Source organism: Camelina sativa, chromosome 11 (assembly GCF_000633955.1).
Source record: "Camelina sativa cultivar DH55 chromosome 11, Cs, whole genome shotgun sequence".
In the NCBI taxonomy this organism is placed as follows: domain Eukaryota; kingdom Viridiplantae; phylum Streptophyta; class Magnoliopsida; order Brassicales; family Brassicaceae; genus Camelina; species Camelina sativa.
The window spans coordinates 24,030,883-24,050,173 of record NC_025695.1 but is presented as its reverse complement, the minus strand read 5'-3'; the positions used below and the strand labels follow the sequence as shown (position 1 = coordinate 24,050,173).

At 39.9% G+C, this 19,291-nt stretch overlaps 1 pseudogene; it reads right to left on the bottom strand.

The window, feature by feature from the left end:
* Window positions 1,813-3,571, bottom strand: LOC104724153 (annotated as a pseudogene).

Genomic DNA, 19,291 nt, shown 5'->3' with positions numbered 1-19,291 from the left:
CTTCTTAGATAACTAATAAATCAATGAATCATTGTTGCTGACACCAATTTTTTGGTTCATGCTGAATCTAAATAATATGAATTTTAATATTCAATATTCAAAATTATTCTATAATCTAACTAAAGATTTTAGAAATGATTATAGTGATATAAAAATTTAATCAACTTTATTTATGTCACATACAGTTATATTTATTTATCGTGACTTTTCTTAAAATATGTGTTTTTTAAGATTTAACTATTTCATCATTTATTTTTAGAAGTTGTGTATTTTTATTATAATTATTGGTTGATAAATTTCACTCAAGATGATTGTTTTTTTTATTTTTAAAATTATTTTATCAGAAAATCATATTTCCTTATTATAATCGTTCGTTTGATATTCTCACTTAGGATCATTTCGTCATAATATTTGTTTATGAGTAATATAAATATCATTAACTGTTATGATGCTTGTTACTCTTGACAATAATTTATAATACAATATCTTATACTTATAATACATACCAATTATTTCATAATTTTCTTTGATACAAATAGAGTTGCCTCGATTCATTATGAATTATCATTTAATAATTTTTAACTAAAATTGAGTTTTTTTCCCATATTATTTTTTTAATATATAAATTTTTATTTTGATGATTATATTTTTTAAACCAAAATTATATATATTTTTAGTATTTATGAAGTTTTAGCCCTACTTATTATTTTCTTCTTTTAAGATAATTTTTAGTTTTATTATTTAGCATATATTTTTAAATGATTTTTAATACATGATTCTAAATTTGAAATTTAATTTAACTTGTTTTTTTCCCGCGACTATCACAAGGTCCGAGTCCTGGTATATATAGTGATAACAAAAAGAAATATATTATCAAAAAAAAAAAAAAAAAAAATACTCCAATGGGAGTGGAAGGAACTTGACGACTGACAACAATGTAAATTATAACGTGTAGTCGTGTACGTTTCTGCTTCTAGTTTTGTTTTCTTTCAATCGTGTAATGGGATCCAGAGCTTAACAATTTTCAGTTACTTTGTAATTAAGTGTCCTCATTCAAAACGTTTGCTTGCTTTTCATTTATTTTAAACTGATGGGGAGCTCCGGACCACCAAAGGAAGTCCCCACGCCACAGCTTTCTCAACCTTCACTATCTGCCTTGGTCCATCTTTCTTCAACACCTTTCCTGATTTGTTTTCCTTCACACAAAAGCGTCTTATGGGGTTGTCGTTGATAACCCCATACTACATATTTATTTTTTTATAAAAACGACAAAGAGTATTTTAGTCGTTGATAGCAATGTCCCATAATTTGTTTTAGATAGTCTATCATGTGGCGTATGATATATATAAAAAGAAAATATCACATAACACACCAGTTTATGTTTTTCTTTCACCATTTGACAAAGCTAACAGAGTTACACCAACACATTTTTCCATGCATGAGCGTATTTTGATCCAAGCAAAACCCCAAATGAATTGGGAGGGACTCTAATCATAGAAGATAAGCTCTTGAGAATGTAACGATCCTATCCATGAGACCAAAACCAATAGGAGCCGCTGAAGAATAATGTCTTGTTGGTATAATATGCATTATTCAACATTTAAATCTTGTGTCTTTAACTCAATAGTTAATTAGATGATCAATAATTTCACCGATAATGTAACGTCTCGAGTCCAGGACTGTGCCTCAGTTAATTAGAACTTAGAAGAAAAGAGACATTTGCTTAAGTCATCAAATTTTGGAAAAAAAATTTAAGGGCAGATTATATACTCATAAGTCATAATAGAGTTTCTATGGGGATTACGCTGAAAACAATGCGTTAATAATAGGAGCAAATACTATTGGATTTCAACAATCCATCGACATGGGCATAATTAATTAATAATTAAAAAACCAAACGATTACTTCAACACCTTATTTGTTTTACTTAAGGTCCTAAAGAAAAATGTTTTAGAATTAACATTTTGTTTGTTATTTTAGTTATTTTATTTGTTTCCTGACGATTTTTTTATTGACTTAAGGATTTTTGGTTCATCTCTTAAAACACATTTACCACGCCATGTAGCTCTGCTATGAACCTCTCCATCGCCCGTCCCGGCAAGCTAATCGCCACAACGGTACCTGTCTCACCTTTTTTATTCTCAAACGGCACATAGAAACTCACTCCCGGAAAAACTGCGATACCGGCATTAGCGTTTCCACCATACACCGGCTTACCCCACGGCCCAAAATCAACTTTTCCCAAATCAAAATGTCGCAAATCAGATATTATGTAGTTCCCCGCCATCACAAACATAGGCCGGCCTCTTGTCGCCATTAGGGCTGTTACCGAGCGGACGTAGTCCTCCGTTACAATGGATTTCGTTTGTTGTATCAACCTCAAAGCAAACTCAAGAGGTTTCTCCATAAGATCTTTTGCTGTCGCTATTGCCGGGGGAAAGACGAACACGTTTCCATAGTAACCCGGCGATAGCGGTGGCTTTAGAAGCTTGGAACGAGAGTTGATGAGGCACATAAGTCGCATCTCAGTGTTGGGGTCAGGATTCAACGCGATTGTCCGACAACGCCATAAAAATGACGACAACGCTTCAAATGAGGTATTGCGGAGATCATGCGGAAGGAGTCTCCGTATGGCTGAGATCTCTTCCGCCCTAAAGAAGAAAGACCGGCTTACCAAAGGCTCTCCAGCCGCTACCTCATTGATTTCTATCTGATCTTCGTACTCACGGTGCGTGTGGGTCACACTTGCCTCGGAAGCACTCACAGTCAACAAATGTGGGTCCCATACGGGTGGAACCGAGGGCTCCTGAAGCCCACACGCCAACTCGCATAGTGACTTTAGAAAGAACGACAAGCCGGCTCCATCGGTCATGGTGTGGTTGAAACGGATGGCAAATATAAATCCGCTGCATTTCAAGCGCGTGACCTGTATGCCAGTCCCTTAAAAGTTTTAATATATAATTTAACCAACTTTTTAAAGATGTTTAAAAAAAAAAAAGTTTTAATATAATTAAACCAACATTTTTTAAGAATTTTTTGTTTTTGTTTTTATAAATAATTTACCTGCAACAGAAGCAATGGAGTATTGAGCACATCGGTTTAACCTTCCACGTCAAAAAGAAGCTCTTCTATGCAAGGGAAAGGAGGGAGAAGCGCATCATATTCCCCCAACTCTGTAAGCCACGTCAGCTTCAGCCTCGATGAACAAAACGCCTTCTCCGGTACATTCCACAGCGAGTTTCTGCTTCGAAAGTTCCCGCAGCCTACCAGCGAAAGGATAGTAGTAAACCAGCGCCTCGGCTAGGGCTTTCTTTATCACTTGGACCGGGTCAAGATTATTTGTAAGATTAGGTCTATAGAAAAATATAAATGGAATTTGAAATCTTAGTCCTTGTTGGTCATCGATATCGGAGAGAGGCTTGAGCTCTCGTGGCGTTGGTTTAGCCGGAGTGACTAGCTCCGGCTGCCGGCGATGTACCTTGAACGAGAGACCGGTGGTGGTAGATGTTGGCAAAGAAACTTGATGGTCCATAGGTTAAGACTTTGAAGATAGAATCACATGTGACCTACTACGTACCACACATTTATGTATATATAGTATTATGAGATTTTTTTGTTAACGGTTTGGTGGTATTAAGATCTTTTTATTGGACACTGGAAGCAAGATCTTTTTTGGCACATCTTTGATCCTAGTACACATGTTTCTTTTCCGCTATTTTACATAGTTTAGGAATATTTTATTTTCTTTACAAACAGATTTAAGCTGTCATCTTACCCATATGAAAAGAATACTACCATTCATTAACTAGCTCCTAACTTATTCCACTTCCACCGGACCACCAGTTAGATAATTTTGTATATCATCTACAGTTAGTTATAATTATAAGACATTAAATTCTCATGAGATATTCAAATTTTTATTTAATAAGATAGATGATTTAAAGGGTTTTTGTAAGACATCTATGAATTTTGTCTTCAGTTTAACTAAACTTTTTAAATGTCATGATATGGTTAGTCTTTTGAGCTAAAATGCATAGACTTTCTAGTCAAGATGTGAATAGGCTTTCGAGCCACGATTGAATAAGAGAGTGGTTAAGATTGGGAATGGCTAATGATACTTAAGTACTATACTACTATATTAATTCAAATTTATTATTCAAATTTATATGAATTTGTACAAAATCATACATATGTTGCTATGGTGACAAAAATTATGTGAAATTTAGTTGCCCTAGACGACACATATGGAAATGATGCGGATGGAATTTAAAATACATGATAAATTAAATGGGTTTTACGGTGGAAGAAAAAAACATATAGAGCATAAAAATTTCAAAGAATCCATCGGAGAAATATTATATAGTATATATATACAGACATGACTCAACCAATTTTTTTTGAGTTAATTGGTAAAATTATATATTTTTCAAACATAATTAGAAAGATGATACATTCACTATTTATAATTAGAAAAAACCACATTGATCACTGTTATTCTATTTTCTCAGTCTTTTTTGCCATTTAACAATCTTTTTAATTACACTTCATGTCATTGTATATTCCCGTTTCTCCTTATTTTTTTATTTCTTAAATAATTGTTAATATAATTCTTTTTTAGAAAACTTATTAGATACAAAAAATTATATATATATATATTTTTTTTACAATTTGATATGAATTTTATATAATAATTTTTAAATATATTATATATATATTTTGTGTCCGTACATATTTTTAAGTGTACAGATGCATATACACTTTAATAAGTATACATATTTTCAAGTGTAAGTCGAATCGAAATGTAAGAAGGTTGGCCTTGGCCGGGTGATATATAATTAATTACTAGGAGGGCCTTTTTTTTTGTGCTGTCGAAACACACTTATTGTTGTTACTTGTTAATATGTAAGTTTTTTACCTGATGAACTAAGATCAGAAGCTGCTTTATGTAAGTAACAGAGTGACTTAGCTAAGATCAGAAGTTGCTTTACGGCTTTTTAGTTAACAAGGTTTTAGTTTAGACTGGATTTTGTACTTAGTAGGCTCATAAGCAGAGCTATAATTGTTCAGCCCCAAGCTTTCTCTCCTTCGAATGAAGATGTACATTGCTCTAGCAGTTCTTTTTTCAATTATTGTAATGGTCTTCACGGGATCAGTAGAAACAAAAGATCATCCCAATGAGAACCGAAGTTTTGGACTCCATTTCAATGTCACAAATATAAGATGACTAATTCCTAAGTCATGAGTTGGAAAAAACGAAGTGAAGTTTGATTTCTATCACGGTTTTTGCTTTCTATCAAATTTTGAGCATTTTGGTTATCTAATATCTTTGTTTGCCTATATGTCTGATTATGCTTCTTATCGTTGTAATTGGTTAAGTATGGAATAATGATGTTGAGCACAATAAAATAAATGTATTTGTATTAGTCGGAACCGAATAACCAAAATATCCCAAGGGATCCTCAACCCCTTCCTATACCCTAAGAACCGGAAGCAAACTCGAACCGAATGGGTATCCGATTCGGTATATCAGAGAGATTCTATTTTCATTTATAGAAAAGAAGAAAGAAGTTGGAACTTGGAACTTTTAATAGCATTCCTCCTAGCATTTGATGATTTGAGTATTCTAGTAAAGTTTTGGAAGATATGTTCATGTTTGCAGTTGTATGTCATGAACTATAAAACAGAAAATATTGGAAGAATTATTTAGGGAGAGAACATCATCTTAGTTACAGTGTGATAATGGGCATTTGGCTTGTTCTTCTTGCTGTCCCAAACTGAGTAATAACTGCCCTGCTTGTGCTTTGCTTATTGGCCACATTCGTTGCAAAGCAATGGAGAGTGCCCTTAAATCAATAGCTATTCCATGCCCAAACACCACGTTCGGTTGCACCGAAAGATCCTCTTATGGGAAAAGAATCAACTCATGAAAAGGAATGCATCTTCTCTTAATGCTCTTGCCCTGCTTTGGATTGCGATCACACTAGCTCATATGAGGATCTCTACCTTCACTATTTAATGACCCACCAGGAAACGTACCCGCATGTTACCTTCAGTTGTGACGTTTCCTTTGCTGTCCTGCTGAACATCAACGGTCAGATCAAATTTGCAAATATATAAATGCGTCAAACCTTATTTGTACAATCACACCAGATGATCTTAACACTTTATATTTAACATGCCGACTAGCATAACTTATTCCATAATATAACCAAATTGCCATAATATTAAACAAAATTCATCAAGTAAAATATTTTAAATATATTAATTTTAAAAAAAACAAATTAGTGTGTGATAATTTATGATATGGTAATTATTTTTCATATTATTTTAAATAATCATCTTACTTTATATAATTAGACATTTCCACCTGTAAAAAAATGTATGAAACAGAATATAAATATACAAATTTTGACGTATATTAAGTAAATATTTGTACTCTTCAATGTTTTTGACCCGTTATTTTCAATTTTGATATGGAATTTTTGACCCATTAATATTTTTCATTCATGAACTGAACACTTTATATTTATTTTTATAAGTTTAAATCATGACATATATATATATATATGTGAACAAATTATATTTTTATGTTATATGGATAATGTGATAATTTCTTTGTTACATAAAAGTAGAATCAAATATAGATGAGAGGTGAAGTATAATATGATTAATAACAAATTAATATGGTAAGTTAGATGCAAGATCTTTTTTTTTCTAATTGTATTGTTTATTCATTTTTTGAAACTATTAATACCTTTTTTATTAAGGGTAATTAAATTGTAGTGTATAATATTTGACATATATACTCTTAATGACAATTATAAATTTGTTCTTTAAAATCTATATTTATAATGGTATTCTAATGTAAATGTTTACATTTCATGAGGTTTATTTAAAAATGTACTTCCCTAATATTATTAGGGTGATACGAAAAAGTGTCTATGTAGACAATAGAAAAGAGTAATTATTTATCTATTTACTAGGAAGGTACGCGCGAGTAAGCGCAGTAATAAGATTTTAAGACAAATAATTTTGATATTTTAGGATATGCTGCTTTTTGATTTAATATGTAATGATTGACATTTTAAAATATAATGTTTTATCTTTTAAAAAAAGTCTATAATGTTTTATTAGATTGTCAAGAACTTTTTGTATTTGCATAATATAACAAGGAAGATGATTGGGAGGACGAGTGTAAAAGCTATCTTTGCCATAATGTAAAATATTAATTAAGTCTTATAAATAAACAATTAAACTGTAGTAAATAGATATTATAATTCAATAAGTAAATTTAAAATTTTCTTAAACGTAAGCAAATTCCAAAAAAATAATATTATAATGTGTTATCTCAGTTACAAAATAAAGATGAGAGTAATCCATATTTGGATTTCAAGTAGCGGTTTGTACAAATATTCAGAATTTTTTAGACATTCAAAAATACAACACTTAGAATTCAGATTAGGTACTGAAACACTTAGAATTCAGATTAGGAAGCTATAATCAAATAAAATTTAAAACATTCTAAGCCAAAGAATATAGTATGTACCTTAGAAGACATCAATTACACCCCATCGAATAACAAAAAAGAGACTTTCACCTATGAAATGAAAGCTTTGTATTTCTTGTAGAAATTCACAGTCGCTATTCTAGTTAACTCACACGTCAAAAGCATGCCTCTAAAACAAATAATTTCAAAGAAACGTTTATATATATATAGGTTCCATAGGATGTGTGCTCCGATGAATAGCAATATATGTTTAAAACCAAACACCTCGAGTCACGAAGGTCAAAAGTAATTGTATGGTACATGGAGTACTCTCGTGTTTCGTTATCTTCTTCTTCAGTGTAACATCCGAGAACCAGAATCCCGGTTTAGGATGTGCATCGGTCGATGCTGGTGATGCATCGGTCGATGCTGGTGATGCATCGGTCGATGCTGGTGATGCATCGGTTGATGCATGGTCGGTTTTGTGCGGTTCGAATTAAGTTAAATGCTGCGTTTTGGGTTTAAGGAAAACCCTTAAACTCGAGTTTTGTCTCATTCGGCGAGTTTGGCCTTTTTTGAGAGAAAAGAAAAGAGAGAAAAGGTTCTTGAGTGTTCTTGAGGATTTTGGGTGATATGAGGCTGTTCCTATAGAGATCTGTAGCTGGGATCGTTGTAGGAGCTTCCTGGGAGCGTTGTTTGCTTGTCTAAGGTTCAGAATCTTCTTGGCAAAGGTAAGTGCATGACCATAGCTTATCTAAGCTGGAGATTTCTCTGATCTGCTTGTTTTTTGTGTTGTCTGGCTTGTTAGAATGTTATTTGGGACGTTGGGAAGCTTTCTTGTGGCTTGGGATCGTGTTTTGTGGTTGTAGGAACGAAGATCCGGCAAGAAGCTTCAGGAGAAAACGATGCTCGGCATGTGCATCGGTCGATGCAAGTGCAAGGACGGCGCGTACAACCTTAGGGTTTTCGTTCACTTGCATCGACCGATACTCCCATTGCATCGGTCGATGCAACCCCAACTGGTGTCGGTCGATGCATACTTGGTGTCGGTCGATGCAAAGTCCTGGTTTGTTATTGTTGATTGTTGATTGTTGGTTGATGGTTAGAGATGTCTGTATTGCTTGTGTGTATAGTCCAGTAGATGGGAGGATTGATTTACTGAGTGTTTATAAAATACTCATGCATTGCAATTTGTGTTTGTGGTGCAGGTAAAGGCAAAGTGTGATCGTGGAATCAAGGCAATGAAGTTGAGGATGTTCTAGGGACTCGATTGGTTGTTGTCTGGCATTGCTAGGTTGATGGTTCTATGATTCCTGTTGGATGATTCTTGGATATTGTTTATGTTATAATTATTGAATTATTATAGGATATTTGTTATTGGTTATTTCCACTGGTGGTTGTGATTGTGGTTAGGTGGCTAGTGGGTATGGAACCACTAGTTGTAGTTTATTTATTATTATTATTATTGCTATTATTTTTATTTATTATTTAGTATTTATTTATTTAAAAAAAAAAAGGGTCGGGTCATTTCATTTTGGTATCAGAGCCCTTACGGTTCTAGGTTTGGGTTCATTAGGCTCTGTAGATTTTTGGGATTGCATGTCTTGATTGATTATGTGAGTTAGTCAATTGTGTGTGGCATGGAGTCCTAGAACGTCCTCTTCGAGCCTACAATGTGATTCCACGTTGAGTTTTGGTTTTTGTGTTTTGTTTTTTGTTAAGATTGCTTGTTAGCCTCTGTTCTTGGAAGTGCAGTGGTTAAAGGTGTTTGAGTTGTTGGTCGTGGACGGGCAAGTGGTCGTGGTCATGGTCGGGCGGGTCCCGAGGCCAGCGAGTGTGTGGTCCAGAGTTTCCACGAGGAGGTACGTCGGAGGGTCGCAAGCGTATCAAGAAAGACCAGAGGGGGTTAGCCGGTGAGGGTGCCAGATGTGCTTGGAACCCAGGTGTGGGGTTGCAGAAAGTGAAGCCCAGGGTCGAGATGATCGCTTGGTGGATCTGTTGACGTGCTGTTGGAGCGGTTACTGAGAGGGGTACTAGTGCAGGCTCCAGTTGTGCCGCATGTGGCGGGGTGCAGCCGAGGGCTGCGGATGTTGAGGAGTTTCCATCCTATGTTAGGAGGATGGAGCAGTTGTAGATAACCGGTACGAGATTCTTCTCGAGAGGTATCGAGCCTAGAGAGGCAGATAGGTGGACATATGCAGTTGGAGCAGATATTTCTCTGTTTGGTGGGTAATCCAGTCGAATATTAGAAGTTGAGTGGTCAGGTGTAACATTGCATTGTTATACTCGGACCACGGGTGTACTTTTGGTCGGGAGATGTTTATAGTCGTTAAAGATTGTTGCTCCTGAGCGGATGATGATTCCCTTGAATACAGATAGCTCGAGGGGCTGTGGGCTCCGAGAGTGGCAGAGGGGATGATGTTCCCCTGAGGGGATGATTAGTTACCCTGATATCGAGATCTTGAGGATTATGGTCCAAGAGGGAGACAGTATAACTCGAAGACGATGGTCTGAGAGTGAGATCGGTATTGCTCGAAGGTTGCGACCTAAGGATGGAAGAGTTGGGAGCAAGCAATGCCTAGGACGTGAGTATAAACATAACGACTGAATATAGACCTCGAGAGATTGATGGTTGTTTAATCTCGGGCATTGGATGTGTTGACCAGTGGGTCAGGGTTTTATGACCGGAGCGGTCATGAATGTGTGGCTGTTGCACCAGGATTGTGCGGCCGGTGGTGCTGGAGTCTCGGGAAGGGGAGTTGCAGCAGGTGTGAGCCGGGAAAGACATGGTTGCTAGGTACATAAGTTCACGAGAAGCCTTCATGGCAGGATAAACTAAACGTTGCGACGATGTTGGATGAAGTTCATTGGAGATGGACAAGGTTGCTAGATTCATGGTTTTGGTAAGCTTGTTGGGGGAAATAAGTCAAGTGGGTTAAGATGGCGGCCTACAAAGCATTTGATACGGTGAATCAGAATATTCGAACGTATGGTACTTGTTTGTTCTATTACACTCGTATTGATGATTTGCTGTGGATAATTGCTAAGTGGAAAGCTATTTTTGGATTAAGCTACCTTGTGAAAGTTTCCCTAAGAGACAAGTTACTAGAAGTTCTTGGATGGACAAGAGGTGTTGATATTCGGTTGGTGGTGAGTTGATATCAGTGTACTTGATTACTAGTCTAGTAGAGTTGAGGAAGTAAATGGGAGATTCATTCGTCTTATCACTTCACCGTGGGGAGCATCGATGTTGTTTGTCAAGTAGAAGGACGAGGTATGGGTTTATGGGTTCGAGGCAATGCCTTCCGGTTGACTAACGTGCCAGCAGCGTTTATGAGATTGATGAGCAGCGTGTTTCAGGAGGTTTCTGGACGTGTATGTCATCATTTTCATCGACGACATCCTGATTTTATCTAAGAGTCCTGAGGAGCATGCAGTGCATTTGAGAGCAGTTCTGGTAAAACTGCGTGAGTAGAAGTTGTTTGCTAAGTTGAGCAAGTGTAGTTTCTGGCAGCGTGAGATCGGTTTTCTGGGTCACATTGTGTCCGCAGATGGGGTTTCTGTAGATCCAAAGAAGTTTTAGGCTATCCGAGTTTGGCCTAGACCGCAGAATGCCACAGAGATCAAGAGTTTTCTTGGGTTGGCGGGATACTACATGAGGTTTGTGCAGGGGTATGCGAGCAAAGCACGTCCGTTGACTAGGTCGACAGGGAAGGATGTTCCTTTTTTTTGGTCACAGGGGTGCGAGGAGGGCTTTGCAAGCCTGAAGGAGATGTTGACTCTACTCTAGTATTGGCTTTGCCTGAGCAGGGAGAGCCTTATGTGGTTTGTACAGATGCATCCAGAGTTGATTTGGGGTGTGTGTTGATGCAGCATGGGAAGGTGATTGCCTACACTTCGTGGCAGTTGCGGAAGCATGAGGACAACTATCCTACTCATGACTTGGAGATGGGTGTTGTAGTTTTTACCTTGAAGATTTGGAGATCTTATCTTTATGGTGCAAAGGTACAAGTGTTTACAGATCATAAGAGCCTGAAGTATATATTCACTCAGCCCGAGCTGAACTTGAGGCAGAGGCGATAGATGGAGCTGGTGGCGGATTATGATTTGGCGATAGCCTATCACCTTGGTGAATGCCTCAAAGGATGTCGATTCAGAGTATCAGGTTTCAGCTAATGGTACTATATTGGTGCATGGGCGGATTTGTGTGACTAAGGATGAGAAGTTGAGGCAGGAGATCCTGAGAGAGGCTCATGCGACTATGTTATCTATTCATCCAGGAGCGACTAAGATGTACCATGATCTCAAGAGGTACTATCACTGGGTCGGGATGAAGAAGGACGTGGCTAGTTGGGTTGCGAGGTGCGATGTGTGTCAGCTGGTGAAGGCTGAGCATCAGGTACCAGGTGGATTCTTTAAGAGTCTTCCCATTCTAGAGTGGAAGTGGGATATGGTTTCTATGGACTTCGTGATGGGTTAGCCAGTGTCCAGGACGTTTGATGCTATTTGAGTCATTGTGGACCGGTTGACTAAGTTGGCACATTTCCTGGCCATTAAGAAGACTAATGGAGCAGCGGTCTTGGCTAAGAAGTATGTGAGGGAGATAGTCAGGTTGCATGGGGTGCCAGCGAGCATTGTGTATGATAGGAATTCCAAGTTCACTTCGGTGTTCTGGAGGGTATTTCAGGCAGAGATGGGCACTAAAGTGCATATGAGTACAACTGATCATCCCCAGAGAGAGGGACTGTAATGATCCATATTAAGAAGTACGGACCGGACAGAGAAGATGTGTTCGAAGGATGAGGAGATACCACAGGGAGACATAGAAAAGAAATCATGCAGATTGAATGAGTAACTTGCAGGAAAAGTTACCAAGTCTAAAATGATGGACCAAGAAGGAAATGGACGTGAAAATGGTGAGACGGACGTAAAACCACCGTAAGACCGGAGTGGTCGGAGTCACAGATGGAAGATTCCGAGACAGGCCGGAGTAGTCGGAAGCCACAGACGAGAATTCCGGAGTTGGACGAGAAAAGTCAGAGTCACGGACGAGAAGTCCGGAGTTGGACAAGGAAAGTCGGAAGCCACGGTCGGGAAGGTCGAGGGTGGAAGAGGAAATATGCCGCAAACGCACGGTTTTGAATTTTTGCGGTCAAGCGCGGGAGCTTGGGATGCAAGAGAGACGCGGATGGACGAGGAAGTGGAAAGGTCTCTCTGCATGCGAGAGAAACGCCATGTGTCGCGCGATTAAGTGGTCTCTGCCAGAGAGTGATATACACGCTCGGTGAGTGAGAGTATGCATTAGTTACATGCAAAATTTTGGACATTTGTCACTTGTCTTTCGCCACCTGCTCAGCCAACAGAACGAGAGAGAGGGCTATAAATACCCTCCATCACTCTCTCATTTGCGACCAAAACTCTCTCTAGACAAAGAAACTTTGCCAAATTTTTCTCTCAAACTTTTGAAGAAGAAATCTCTTGATTTTCGACCAAAGAGAAGAAGAAGGAAGAGATCTAGAGGAAGGAGCAGCTAAGAGCTAGTGAAGGTGCTGTCAGATCTGCGTGGTGTGGTGTGGTGAAGCTCAATCGGCCAAGATCTACAAGCTAAAGTGAGTTGAAGCTTTGGTTGTAGATGTGTTGTGTGTTGTGGTTTAATTTGTGAAGAGCAAGTTGGGGATCTTGCTTAAGGAGGTGCATTAGCTCTCTAGCTCTTGCATCGACCTTTTTAAGTGGTCGATTTTTTTGTTGCATGTAGATCTAGTTGATTGCATGTAGACAAGAGGGGTTAGGAGTTTTTGTTTATGCATTCTTGGGGTAGAATTGCTTTTCTTCAAACTAGTTGCAAGTGTGAAACGCCTTGCATGCTAGATTTGAAAGGGTTTATGCATTCTTGGGGTAGAATTGCATTTTTTCAAACTAGTTGCAAGTGTGAAACGCCTTGCATGCTAGATTTGAAGGGGTTTATGCATTCTTGGGGAAGAATGACATTTTTAAAAATTAGCTGCAAGTGTGAAATGCCTTGTATGCTTAATTTTTGGGGTTTAAGAAATTTTTAAAGATTGAGGAATAATTTTAAAAACTAACTGCAAGTGTGAAATGCATTGCATGTCTAGTTTGAGGATTAAAGAAGAGTCGAGCATAATTAAAATTAATTATTTTAATTTTTGCTTGAGTGGTTGTGGTGGTAATCCCTCGTAGACAGGGTAAGAAATCGAATCATGAGTGGAAAACTTTTGGTAAGACCATGTGAGAATTTCCTGGGAGGAAAGAGCCCCATGAAAGCCCCAAAATTGAGATAATTCCTCATGAGTTTGGATGTGAGACCAGTCTACGGTATGGGCTGTTTTGGTGAGGCCGCCATGCGAGAATCTCCTGGGAGGAAAGAGCCGCATGAGGGCCCCAAAACCTAAGAAAAATGTTCCCATGGTCTTGATGTGAGATCGGACATGGTGAATCATTTTTGGTGAAGTCATGTGAGAATCTCCTGGGAGGAGAGAGCCACATGCATGTGTGAAATTGGAAGAAGTGTTAAAAATTAACTGAAGAAAATTTATTTAAACCTAAAGCTTAAAAATTTGGGGTGGGGTGCATGTTAGGTTTGCATGCATGTGTAGTAACTAAATTGCATGTGCATTTACCTTGCATCTTAAGCTTTGAGTGATTTGCGTGATTGACAGCTTGCTTGTTTACTTGCTTGTATGCTGGTTTCTTGCTTGCTTTGTGTGATTGTATGCTTAATTCTAGTGTGGTTAGACATAGAGTTGAGTATGTGTTCTAGCTAGAGTCTGAGTCGGAGTCTCAGTTCGTAGCTAGAAGTCGATCTCTGTTCCCATCATGAGTTGAGTGGTAAATTGTCCGGTGAGCTAATCCAGAGGGATCTCATGTAGGGACAATTTTTTGGTGTCTAGCTAGCTACTAGCCCGAACCGCATGATGATGCGGGTTGTGTGAGTCTGGTTGGTTACCTTTGTGGTTTCAACGCGGAAGTTTGGTTCTCCGGTTGGTTACCTGTGTGGTTTCAACGCGAAGACCTTTGTGAGTCCGGTTGGTTACCTGTGTGATTTCAACGTGGAGTGTGGATGGGATGGGACAGAGGATCGATGGGCCCTAGGATGTGTTGTTGTTCCTAGGAAGTGATTTACTTAAGAAGTGTGTTAGATCATGGTAGGACTCAAGCGTTGATGGGATCGGCTTGATGGTCCTATTGCATGAGAAGTCTAGAGTGATCAAGTGAGTTGATGCACCGCTAGCAGTTCCACCTGGCAGTGATTGCGGGTGAAGTGGCGTGAAGGCCAAGTTAGTATGGGTAGATCTTGAAGAGTCAAGTGTCTTGATTGTGGTCTAGATAGATTGTTTGTTTGCTTGCTTAATTGATTGATTGCTTGTTTGCTTGCTTGATTGTTTGTTTGCTTGCTTGTTACGCTTCCGCATTGTGTGCTTTGTTTAAGGTAGCTTGGGGTAGTTGGATGAGATGTGATAGCATGTTAGTGGTATTATCATGTTAGATAGTTTCCCAACTCAGTGAGTAATCTAGATTACTCACTCCCCTCCTCCATTGTTTTTCTTGCAGGGAAAGTAAGTGGGTAGAGTTGGATTAGGAACCAGATAGGGTGTTTTCGTGATGTGTTGCAAATCCGTGTTTCATGATCATGATGTTTTCTTGAATCGATCCAACTGTTTTTTGAATGATTTATTGATTGCGAATCTTGCAAGTATACATGTATTAAATCGAGTTATTTTCCATATAATCGGACAAGTGGTATGGTATGGTCTAGTCCGGACCAGCACAACGCCCCGTGCGTTTCCAAGGGTCATAGCCTAAGGGGTGCACGCAGCGGATGGGCGGCTGCCGGTGGTCTGGCTGGAGATCCTAATTCGTTGCTGGAACCTCGGGCTGGGTTGTGGGCGGTTGACCTATGTGACGCTCACCCGGGCTGCGTCCCGCGGTTTGTCCGGCCGAGGGGCGGGGTGCGGTTTGGGGGCGTTACATGGACAGTCAGAGAGGATGATCCAGACGCTGGAGGATTTGTTGAGGATGTGTGTGTTGGATTGGGGTAGCCATTAGGCAGATCACTTGAGCTTGGTAGAGTTTGTTTACAACAACAATTACTAGTCGAGTATTAGGATGGCTCCTTGTGAGGCTTTGTATGGGAGGTCGTGTCGTACACCGTTATTCTGGAATCAGGTGGGGGAGAGGAGCATGTACGGGGCAAATTTTGTTCAGGAGACCTTCGAGAAGATTCGGGTTCTCAAGCTGAACATGAAGGAAGCTTAGGATCGACAGAGGAGTTACACCGATAGGAGGAGGAGAGATCTTGAGTCTCAGGTGGTAGATAGAGTGTACCTCAAGATGGCCATGTTGCGGGGTCCGAACAGGTCATTGACAGAGACTAAGTTGAGTCCAAGGTATATGGGTCCGTTCAGAGTGATTGAGCGGGTGGGACCAGTGGCATATAGACTGGAGTTACCTGAGGTTATGCGTGCATTCCACAAATTTTTCCATGTGTCTATGTTGTGGAAGTGTCTCCGTGAGGATGATCGGTTGTTGGCTAAGATTCCTAAGGATATTCAGCCTAACATGACGTTGGAGGGGAGACCAGTGAGGGTTCTCGAGAGGAGGATCAAGGAACTTCCGAAGAAGAAGATTCCTTTGATGAGAGTCCTATGGGACTGTGAGGGTGTTGAGGAGCAGACTTGGGAGCCAGAGGCGAGGATGAAGGCAAGGTTCAAGAAGTTGTTCGAGAAGCAGGTCGCGACTTGAACTTATCTAGCCTCGTCCTAGTTGTAGTCCGTGGCTGGAGCGGGAATGGAGTATCCCAGCCCATCTCTCTTGTTTACTTGGTCGCTTAGGGGTGGTTGGTTGTGCGACTAAGTAACAAGATGAGGTGGTGTTCGGGGTATGAAATTTCTGTAAGGCGGTGGTTTGAGGGAAAATTTACTAAAATAGAGGTTTCTAAAAGTGGAAAGTCTAAAAATGGAAAATTTTATGTGAGTTAGAATTTATCCATTTTTAGTGGTTGTGAGCCTTGGAGGGGCTTGTGTGGCCTTTGTGGCGGACTTTAGAGTCATGGTGCCAGTGTGTGGCGGTCTTTTGAGACATTGTGTGGCCTTTTTGGCGGGCTGTTTAGCCAATTTTGTGGCCTTTGTGGCGGGCTGTTTAGCCAAATGTGTGGCCTTTGTGGCCGGTGTTTTAGCCATTGAGTGGCCTTTGTGGCGGGCAGTTTAGCCATAGTTGCCTGTTTAGGTGGTCCTTCGAGACAAGTGGTCTTCGTGACGGTCTTTCGGGACAAGTGGTCATCGTGACGGTCCTTCGAGACAAGTGGCATTGGTGGCGGTCCTGTTTAGGACATTTGTTTGGTCTTGGTGGAGGTCCTGTCTAGGACATTTGTTTGGCCTTGGTGGCGGTCCTGTTTAGGACATTTGTTTGGTCTTGGTGGAGGTCCTGTCTAGGACATTTGTTTGGCCTTGGTGGCGGTCCTGTTTAGGACATTTGTTTGGTCTTGGTGGAGGTCCTGTCTAGGACATTTGTTTGGCCTTGGTGGCGGTCCTGTTTAGGACATTTGTTTGGTCTTGGTGGAGGTCCTGTCTAGGACATTTGTTTGGCCTTGGTGGCGGTCCTGTTTAGGACATTTGTTTGGCCTTTGTGGCGGTTCTGTTTTGGACATTTGTTTGCCCTTTGTGGCGGCCCATGGGGCAGTGAGATGATCCTTGTGTTGTCATGAGGTATTCCAGTGACGGGATATGTGGTTGGTAGGACATTGCGTTGTTTAACGCGAGCCACGGGAAGGAAACCTGGATAGTGATAGGACTCAGACGTGTTCAGAATTGTTTGCTCGCAACTCTTGGGGGACTTAGGTTCTCCTAGTACCGTCATATTCTAAGACTTTGTGGCTGGAGAGTATGGTTGGTATATCAACTTTGGATGACGATCCGGGGGCCCGTTGTAGGGTGGCAACCCGAGAGACAAGTATTGGACTTCCTTATATACATTATGGCATGCAGACGTAGGTCTGATGAGGAGCCAATAAAACTCAAGGTTTAGGCCTATGAGTAAAGGAAAGTCCAAAAGTCGAGAGCAAATAATGTCTGGAACGTGAGTCTATCGCCTAGAGGTGACCTTTCGTAGATCGGTAGGAGGAGTGCGGGCCGTGGAGACGGTTGCACGGGATTCCTTGGCTGATGGTTGTTCGAGATTCGAGGACAAATCTAGGTTGGTGGGGGAGAACTGTAACATCCGCGAACCAGAATCTCGGTTTGGGATATGCATCGGTCGATGCTGGAGATGCATCGGTCAATGCATGGTGGGTTTTGTGCGGTTCGAGTTAAGTTAAACGCTGCGTTTTGGGTTTAGGGAAAACTCTTAAACTCGAGTTTTGTCTCATTTGGCGAGTTTGGCCGTTTTTGAGAGAAAAGAAAAGAGAGAAAAGGTTCTTGAGTGTTCTTGAGGATTGTGGGCGATTTGAGGCTGTTCCTGTAGAGATCTGTAGTTGGGATCGTTGTAGGAGCTTCTTGGGAGCGTTGTTTGCTTGTCTAAGGTTCAAAATCTTCTTGGCAAAGGTAAGTGCATGACCACGGCTTATCTAAGCTGGAGATTTCTCTGATCTGCTTGTTCTTTGTGTTGTTTGGCCTGTTAGAATGTTATTTGGGACGTTGGGAAGCTTTCTTGTGGCTTGAGATCGAGTTTTGTGGTTATAGGAACGAAGATCCGGCGAGAAGCTTTGGGAGAAAATGATGCTCGGCATGTGCATCGGTCGATGCAAGTGCGAGGACGGCGCGTACAACCTTAGGGTTATGTGCTATGTCGTGCATGCGTCGGTCGATGTAATGGGAGTATCGGTCGATGCAAGTGCGAGGACGGCGCGTACAACCTTAGGGTTATGTGCTATGTCGTGCATGCGTCGGTCGATGTAATGGGAGTATCGGTCGATGCAAGTGAACCTTGCATCGGTCGATGTATATCATGCGTTGGTCGACGCAACCCCAACTGGTGTCGGTCGATGCATGCTTGGTATCGGTCGATGCAGATTCCAGGTTCTTGATTGTTGGTTGATGGTTAGAGATGTCTCTATTGCTTGTGTGTGTAGCCCAGTAGATGGGAGGATTGCCTTACTGAGTGTTTATAAAATACTCATGCATTGCAATTTGTGTTTGTGGTGCAGGTAAAGGCAAAGTGTGATCGTGGAATCAAGGCAATGCAGAAGAGGATGTCGATTGGTTGTTGTCTGGCATTGCTAGGTTGCTAGAGTTGGGTTATTAGAAACATTGCTAGGTTGTTGGTTCTATGATTCCTGTTGGATGATTCTTGGATATTGTTTATGTTATAATTATTGGATTATTATTTAATATTTGCTGTTGGTTATTTCCGCTGTTGGTTGTGATTGTGGTTAGGTGGCTAGTGGGTATGAGACCACTAGTTGTAGTTTATTTATTTATTTATTATTAGTATTGCTATTATTATTATTTATTATTTAGTATTTATTTATTTAAAAAAAAAAAAGGGTCGGGTCGTTTCATTCAGTCTTAGAATCTTCACATGATTCAGTTTCATATTCGTCGTCTTCAATATCATTAGTGTCCTCCTCTTCATCGCCTTCACTGTCATCATCTTCTTCATCCATTATTTTATAAAAGCCTTCATCTTCTTCTTCTTAGTAATCATCCCCATAAGAATGGTCTCCATCATCGTCTTCGTTTCCAGATCCACCAGATTCAATATCATCCGAGTCAGTATCAAAAGATTCACTCACCTCATTGGCCAAATAATTTTGGCAACACATCATTAGCAACTGACGAACATGATCACTTT